We start from the raw sequence: 8,252 nt of genomic DNA, 5'->3' as shown, positions 1-8,252 counted from the left end.
GAATGAGGCATGTTTTGACCCACCTGTCTTTAGGCTAAGCTAGTGGACTTCTAATGCCTTCTATTTCTTCCGATCAGTCCAGTAGTACCTGTGCATGGCATCCTTCTCTTCCTCCCAGGAGTTAACAAAGACACGCATATTGAGTGGGCTACTTGTACGTCCAGGTGAGGGTTTAGGAGCCTGAGGTCCTGGACACTGAAACAGAGCTAGCACTGGTAAGAAAATTGCAGCTCCCTTTCTTCAAAAATATCAACCAGATTTGAAATGAGATTTCCTGAAAGAAACAAAAGAGAGAGGGTCAAAGGGCTAAGGACATGTGCACAATATGAAAACCAATGTTCAGTGTCCTAATCACAGACGTGGCTGTATCAAGTCAGTCTTTCCTCTTAAAGCTGTTCCATAAACATTCACCAGAAAACTTGTCTTGGCCCAGGAAAGTCTTCAACAGGAAAGTGTTTAAAAATCAAGGCGCGTTTGTAAAATATTTTCATTTCTGAGGCTGAATATTTTTCTATATGAAAAGCCTTGCTTGGTTTGTTCCGTTTTGTCTCGCTTTTCCAAAATATTTTGTATTAGTCCTTAGCCATCAGAAGAACCTGAAAACATTCAGACTCTAATCACAGCACAAATTCCTTTCTCAGGCAGCCTAGGCAGGTTGAAGCAGGTGGCTATACACTAGCTGGAGAGATATGAAATGACTGCAGATGGCTGAGGGGAGGGTTGCCCAGCCTTCCCATCCGCAGGTGGCACAGGCTGCCGCGTGCCTGTCTGCACCCCGCTTGTGGTGGGAAAAGCTTGCTGCAGCCACTTTTCCCATTGCTGCCCTGTTTCCCTGCTCCTGACCTGGCTCAGGTGGCCTCACCCTGAGCCAGAGGAGTTTTATCCCCATCTCCCCTGCTTTCTGGGACTATCTGTTGACTCTCTTTCAGGTCCTTTTTATTCTGCTCTTCTTGAGTCAGCACTGAAAGGACCGAGGAGAGCAGGGTCTCCCAATCAGGCATATGGGGACTGGGCAGACGACAGGCTGCCTTTGCTGTGTGTCTCCTTTGGCTCCTTAGAAGAAGGCTTGCTTGTTCCTAATGCATGGCAGCAAAAGAAAGTCTCCTTTGGGCAAGACTGACTGCTGCCATTCTGCCTGACCAATGCAATGTGCTAATAGCAGCAACTTTAAGCAAAAATTCTCATCACTATTAGTTAGACCTATCTTTTTACTTGTGGTCTGGTTCTAGCCACTCCTGCTAAAAGCCTCATTGAGGGGAAGAAATGAAAATACTATGATGGATTGACTTTAGTCCTATTTTTTGGAATAGTTTATTCCCCTTAGTGCACGTATATATGCTATTCCTCCTCTCTTCATCCAGCAGCCCTGCCTGTGATTATTGAAGCTGTCACTGCTTCAGAAAAACATACAGCAGCGCATGCCCTTCTCCAAAATGCTCAGTTCTCTTTCTTCAGCAAACAGTGCTTTCTTGTTCCTGTAGCTATGACCCAGTCTCTTTTCTCTTTGTATTGTGTTATACATGGTTTGTCTTACCAGGAGCTGCCTGTAATCTGAGTCCTAATATCTCCCTGCTGCTTGATATCCTAGGTGAGGAGAAAACCCCTGCTTTCTCTACTCTTTCTGCCTGTTTGCTGCAACTTCCCACTTCACTACTAAATTTTTACTACTTCTGTTTGTTCTTCAAAGTAAAGCAACTTCAGGCATTATTATTTGCTGCAGATGCTTTTAGCTGTCAATTTTTTTCTGTTGAAAAAGCTGGCTTATTCTTCTTAGCTGACAAATCAATGCAGCATTGGGAAACGCTGCTCCAAAACAAACCACTGGAAATAGTACCTCTCCGGTTTTGTACAGTGCTTGTGGCCACCAGCTACTGCTACCCCTACTCGACAATTTGAGAAGCTGAGGCACAGCAAAGTGAAAATGTTCTGTTCCTGGCCACCTGCCAGGCTGATGGCAGAGCAGTGGTCAGCACCACAACAGCTTTCTGAGTATCAGGCCTGTGCTGTCACCCTGAGCTCATGCTGCTTCAAGGTATTTTATGACTAGTCTCTCATCTAAAGACCTTTAAAGGCTGGCCATGAAGTGAACTGAGGTTGGGTTTAATTCTGAGACTCATTTCTTCATGCAGGACAGTGAGCTTTAGAGGGAGACGTCTGAGGAGACCAAAACGGGACTCTAGTACATGACATTAGGGACTGTGTGCTAGACTAGGGCATCTAAATACATATGTAAGTCCCTATTTCCGCACGTACATGCCTAGCTGTTTTCAGAATTCCTTCAAAGGTGTGCTTCTGAACTTAAAAATCTGATCTCCATGAGCTAACTACGGTTCAGGTCTCTGACTACCTTATGTAGAGAAAGCTGTTATGCTGTCAAGATGACTTCTGGTAACTAGTCACCTGTATTTGATACAACCAGAAAGTTATTGATGGACCAGTTGCACTTACTGTTCTTGCATTGATGATAGTGCTTTTATTTGGTTTAGATATATTTTACCTAAACAATGTAATCACTTTGCCTTGTAGTTATCTTTCTGCTTGTATGAATTACTGTTTATTAGTTATCAAAAAGAGGAATGCCAGTGGTCACTGCAATGAACCATGGTCAACCAGGTGGGAAGACCAAAGGCTGATAACACCCTTTATCATCTATAACTTCACTTATTTACAGGGTCTCCAAAAGGACCCTGTGTCTCCTAACAATAACAGGCATTGTGTCATACAAGGGACCATAGTAAATGTGTCCGGATTATTTTCCTTCCTAAGAGAATGAGTTTTATGTACATAGTGCCCATGTATGCTGGAACCCAGCAAAAGGATAATATATTTCTTCCCTATGCCTGTTGAAATCTGGAGCAACTCTGACTTCCCTGGCAGCTCCCTCCTCCTCACCCCTCTCTCTGAGCTTTGGGTAACGAGGTGACAATAAGGAGATTCGGTGTGTTTCTTTTCTGTTTCTTACCATACTTTGCCTAAAGAAGTGAGCACTCCAGTTGTACATGCTGTCATGTAGCCAAAAGACAACTCTCGCCTAGATGCCTCTCCTTCACATCTGCTGAAATTTTCATTTATTATTGTGCAATTTACACATGTTCCCTTCTGGCCTCAGATATTCAGCAGTAGAAAGAAGCTTTCTTCTCAGCATTTTCTCTCACTGGAAAATATTTGGCACTGTTCAAGCTACTTTTCCGCTCACCTCCATAAGAAACTCATTTGCTTATGGAAGGGAAGAAGTCATATGGGAGCATTTGCTTAGTTCTAGCGTACACTGGCTTTGTGCTAACAGACCCCTTCCAAACCTCTTGAGCAATATTTCAGATTATCCCTCAGCTATTGCTGTGAGCTACATCTAGTGTTAGCTTCGCTAGAGGGAAATAAAAGCTGAAGCAGACTGGATAGATGCTCTTCACACAGTCTGTCATGACCTCTTGATCATCAGATACTTGATAGTAACGGTGGCTTTTCAAAGAGCAAACATAGGTCAGGTATGCATTTGGCAGATCCTTATAAAGCAGCTGAACTGATTCCAGGAAAGAATTTCTTCCAGCTTTGACCTTTTGCCTTTGGTTTGCTGCCCATACATCTGTGAGCAGAAAAGCTCTCCAACCATGACAGAGGTGCTCAGGACCTGTGCAGACACTGGCACTCCCTGCATTACAGGATACCTGCCTACTCCCTGGTGCAGGACTGAAACTGCTTGGAAGCTTGAACGTGCAGCGTGGCATCACTGTCAGATGCAGTCACTTGAAGAAAGGAGCTGACGTATGGTGGTATTTTGCCAGGACACAAATAACTAAAAAGATACTAACAAAAGCATGGCCACCATATGGCCAGGGAGCTGTATGTAGCATTAGAAGTGACTGCAGTTTGACAGCAGAGAGGAGTGATATTAACATAAAGATTTCCTTGCTCCTGTTAATGTCTGCCCCCTCAGCTCTACCAGTGCAAATGGGATTTTAAATGAAGAACTCTTTTGGTTAACATTTTGTTTCAATCATCCACCTCCTGATTTGGGCAACAGCACTCGGACCAGCGTTAGTTGCAAAGGCATCGCAGAAAGGATGACGCAGGGACAGGGCAGGCAGCAACCGTGAGGACACTTCTCCTGCACCACTGCTGAACATGTTATGCTACTGCTGTGGTCCTGCACTGTGTCCCAGGCTGCACAGTTTAGCACGGTCTTGCAAGCAGCAGCAGCCAACACACAAACCAGCTGAGCAGTGCCACGACTTGGCTGATGAATGAGGTGGAGAAACTACAGACAGGTTCAATAAATATCCCTTCAGCCTTCCACATGAACGCACTTCAGCTGGGCATGGGCTGCTGTGGGTCACCCTTCCTGTCCTGCAATGTGCACAGCAAGTGGTGGGACTGGCCACCAACACAGCCCCATCTGCTGACTTCAGCCTTGTAAAACACTTTGTTGTGAATATGCAGATATTAAGAGCTGTTTTTTTCCTACTGGACCACAGGCATGTCTGTTGTATGGCCTGTGTGTCCAGTCCCAAGAAGAAGTATGTAGAAGAAATCCCTTGCAAACAGGCTGCAAGCCAAAACTCAGTGTGTGGGGGGGTATATTATTCAAAAAACACCACATTACAAATGTACTGAGAAACTGTCATCTTTTAGAGGACAGTTCAAAAACAAGGAACGACTGAATGAAGATTATTATGCATTAGTGACTTTGGTCTATTGCAGGTATGCATAGTTGCCAGAAATAGCAGGGACCGGGGCATAGCACAGTGCAGTATATAACTCTTGAGGTAACACTTCAGCTTTGATACTGCCAGCTTAAAACTTGCCACTAACTCATTTCCAAAAATACTGGGCAGTGTATGGCCTCATTTAGGCAAGCCACGCAACATATTTGTAGTAAGTGCTCTGGGTAGCAAAGGTCTCTTCATCATGATTTACAGATTTACAAACATTTTTCAAGGTTTTTATTGAAGAGAGCAGGGATGACTAATGGGGAGACTTCCACATGCTTTGTGACAGCTTTGCGTATTAGCACACCAGCAACCTTTTGAAGCCTTGGCCCAGGGAGAGACCAGCTGAAGTGCAGCGCAAGCAAACACATCCCTGCAATCCCCTGCTGCATGCAACCAGCGCACAGCAATTTGTTTGCTTGTTTGAGGGAAACTCTGGCCTAAACAGAAACCCTGGCCTAAACAAAAACCCTCATCTTGCCAAGTGTTATGTTCTCACTACAGTCTGAGTCCTGCTATGAGATCCCTGCAGAGGCTGAATCTGAAACATTGCTTCTTGGCAGTGTCTTTGGGAGCAAATCTGATGAATATTGCCAAAGGTGGGTAGTTTCAGTAATGCTCTTTGGTAGAGAGAGGGAGTACCATGAATTCTGGAGGAGAAACACTAAATTTAGTGGTGCTATTAAATATGCAGAAGGTGTAATGAGAGATGTGTCAGCAAGCAACATGGTCCACAGTGCCCATTGCTCTGGACAATAACTGCTGTTAAAATAGTTCTTTCTCACTCAGGCCTGCAAAGCTGTGCCAACAACAACAGTTTTGGGAGATTATTGCTGCTGGCTGTTGTGAGTGTCTTAACGGGATGATAAATAAAAAGGTTATAGAAGAAGTTTTGGTATGTGTTATAATTCCTAGAATTGAAATAAATAAAGCCAGTTGCAGAAAACAATCTGTTTTCGCTTGGGCTCTTAATGGTCTTAATGATCCTGGAATAAGGAAAGTTAGTTAAAAAGAATAAATAAATTGCCCAGATAGGATGAAACATGTTTGTTCATGAGCAGAAATACTTGTCACTGAACGGGTGAATGAGAAGTACTGAAACTAATAACCTTATGTTATTCAAGGGCTTGAATAACATTAGTGACAATTTGGGTACTGTTTTTTCCCTGCTTAAACAAACAAAAAATTACATGCTATGCTTTGAGTGAACAAGGTCTGGCCTGTAAAACAAGCCACTACTTTCAAATAAAGTATGAAATGAGAAAATCATAGTCTTTAATGTGAGGAAATGTGGCTTATATTTGTTTTTGTTTCCTTTTAGTTTAGGTTTGAGTCTTTATTACACATTGGTTCTTGCACTTCATTTTAACCAAAGAGGCTGAAATTTATATGCTGGACAAAATAAGAGCGACATGTTAGTCAGATGGTTTGCTGAGAAACACATGAAAATTTTGATTGAGCAAATATCCTCTTTCATGAGTACTGTTGTATTATAAGTAATTATTTTCATAGGCATAGCACTATATTCTCTTTGTTGTTTATTTCTTTTTGCATATTTGCATCAACATTTGATTTAGTTAGAAATAGCTCTCCTTTTTACTTCCTTTTGTAAATAATAGGCTTTTCTATCACATAGTAGCATAGACATTCACTGGTATTTATATAACACTATGTGGAGCTAGAAGGAAAGCATATATCCAGGAAAGTAAACACCTGTGGTGCTTTTTAAGATTTCTCAATTCAAGCTTTAGTGAAATCACTGAACGAAAAAAGTGAAAGGAGTAATGGAAGAAGGTTTTGGCCTCTAGGTAGCTGAAAAACTGCAGGTACTCTGCATTAGCCATTTGAAGGAGAGATATGTTTAATTGTGGCAAAGACTATCTTTGTCCTGTTGTAACTTAAAGCAAATCTGTCACTGTTGCTCTTATTTAAAGTGCAGATGGCTGAGACAAAGTTAGACCTAAAACAAGACTGTAAGCATTGGAGGCTGTGGCAAAATGGAAAGAGGACCATTACCATCTCTAGCTTGGGTCTGTAAACAGAGTTAATGAAGTTTTTCAGACTTAAACTCTGGCGGGAGTTATTGCCTGCAGGATGGGGCCGCCCAGGTGCAGGTGCTGGTGGTGTGGGGGCTCGCTGGCACCACACTCATGGGCAGCTCCTCGAAGGGGAGCACACCTGTAGCCGGGCTCTGGTTTGGTCTGGGAAATGGCTATTCCAGGCTTGGGTGCAGTGAACTGCCCCTTGGTGTGGACTCCCCGTCTCAGTCACGTTGCAGGCTGGGGTTCTGCATTACGCCCTTCATTGGCTCCGGGGGGTTTTAAGACCAGAGCAATAGGGTGCAAGTGGCTCATTTTGAGAGCTTAATGACATGCCTAAAAGGCTCATTAAGGCTGGCCACGAGCTGTGGCTGCATGTGCAGTGTAGACGTGGTGAATGGTGCAGGGCAAGAGGGGCCTGCTGGTAAACTGGACTGTTTCCATGCAAGTCTCTGAGTCTTGAACCTGAGCTGGGAAGGCAAGTACTGCGGTGAAGGGCTCTGCGTAGCTCCTATGGCAGAGCAGGAACCTTACCATCACCTCAACCCTTGGGAGAGCTTCCTGTATAGCTATGGGGAAATGCAGTAACCAACTCTGAAATTGCCTAATGCATATATTGTCTGGGACTAACAGCTAAAATCAGATAAGGAGGGGTGATGTTCTCAGCAGCAGTTCTGGGAAAGGCTTCTCTTGCTCAGAGAAGCTGCGAGGAGGCCATGCGGGCCCTGGGCTGCAGGACCAGCTGGGGGGCAGATGAAGTCGTGGCAGTGTTACGTGAGAAATTACGAGCTTTCTTTTCTGAAGGAAAAATGAAGTACTTCCTTTTTGCATTAGCATCAGTTCAATCTCTTGATGATTCAGCTTAGTCAGGGCTCTCTCTATTTGGGAATGGTATAATGCCAAAACCAGTGCTGCTGCTAAACAAAATAACCCTCATAAAACACGGGCACTGTCTGGATAGATCAGACTTCAGGTCCATCTATTCCAGCCTCCTCTCTCTCACATTGATGAGACCTATTCAAAGAGAGTGATGGAAAATAGTAGCAAGCAGATGTGGACTAAGCTGCCCTCTTCCTTCCTTGCCACTATATTAAGTCTCATTTTGGCCCATAATTAATATTGGCTTGAGCCCTGAAACATGACTTTTTAATATCCCTTCCAAAATATTTACCACTGATTGTAACTCTGACTCTTGCTATTTCTTTACAAGTGTCAACTGTCCTATTTAAGGCTAAATTAGACTCTTCAAGGTGACTCCAAAACAAAAATTCACGGTGATTTTCCAGAAGGAATGCCTGCTTAATTTTTTATACCTTTTTCACAAAATCCCACAGGTGGCCTTGTTCCACATAGGAGGAAAAATAGCAAGTCTTCACGCAACCTTTTCTATTCTCCTCCCTAAATTAGTTTTGAGTGCAGATTATGGGCTGTAGATAATAGGCAATATGTAACAACAAAGCGAAGGGAACAGAAGTCCGGGTAACTGTGTAATGCAGAGAGACTTCTA

The sequence above is a fragment of the Apteryx mantelli genome, chromosome Z (assembly GCF_036417845.1).
Source record: "Apteryx mantelli isolate bAptMan1 chromosome Z, bAptMan1.hap1, whole genome shotgun sequence".
NCBI classification, from domain to species: domain Eukaryota; kingdom Metazoa; phylum Chordata; class Aves; order Apterygiformes; family Apterygidae; genus Apteryx; species Apteryx mantelli.
The sequence above is the reverse complement of the archived record's forward strand: the minus strand, read 5'-3'. Positions refer to the sequence as shown.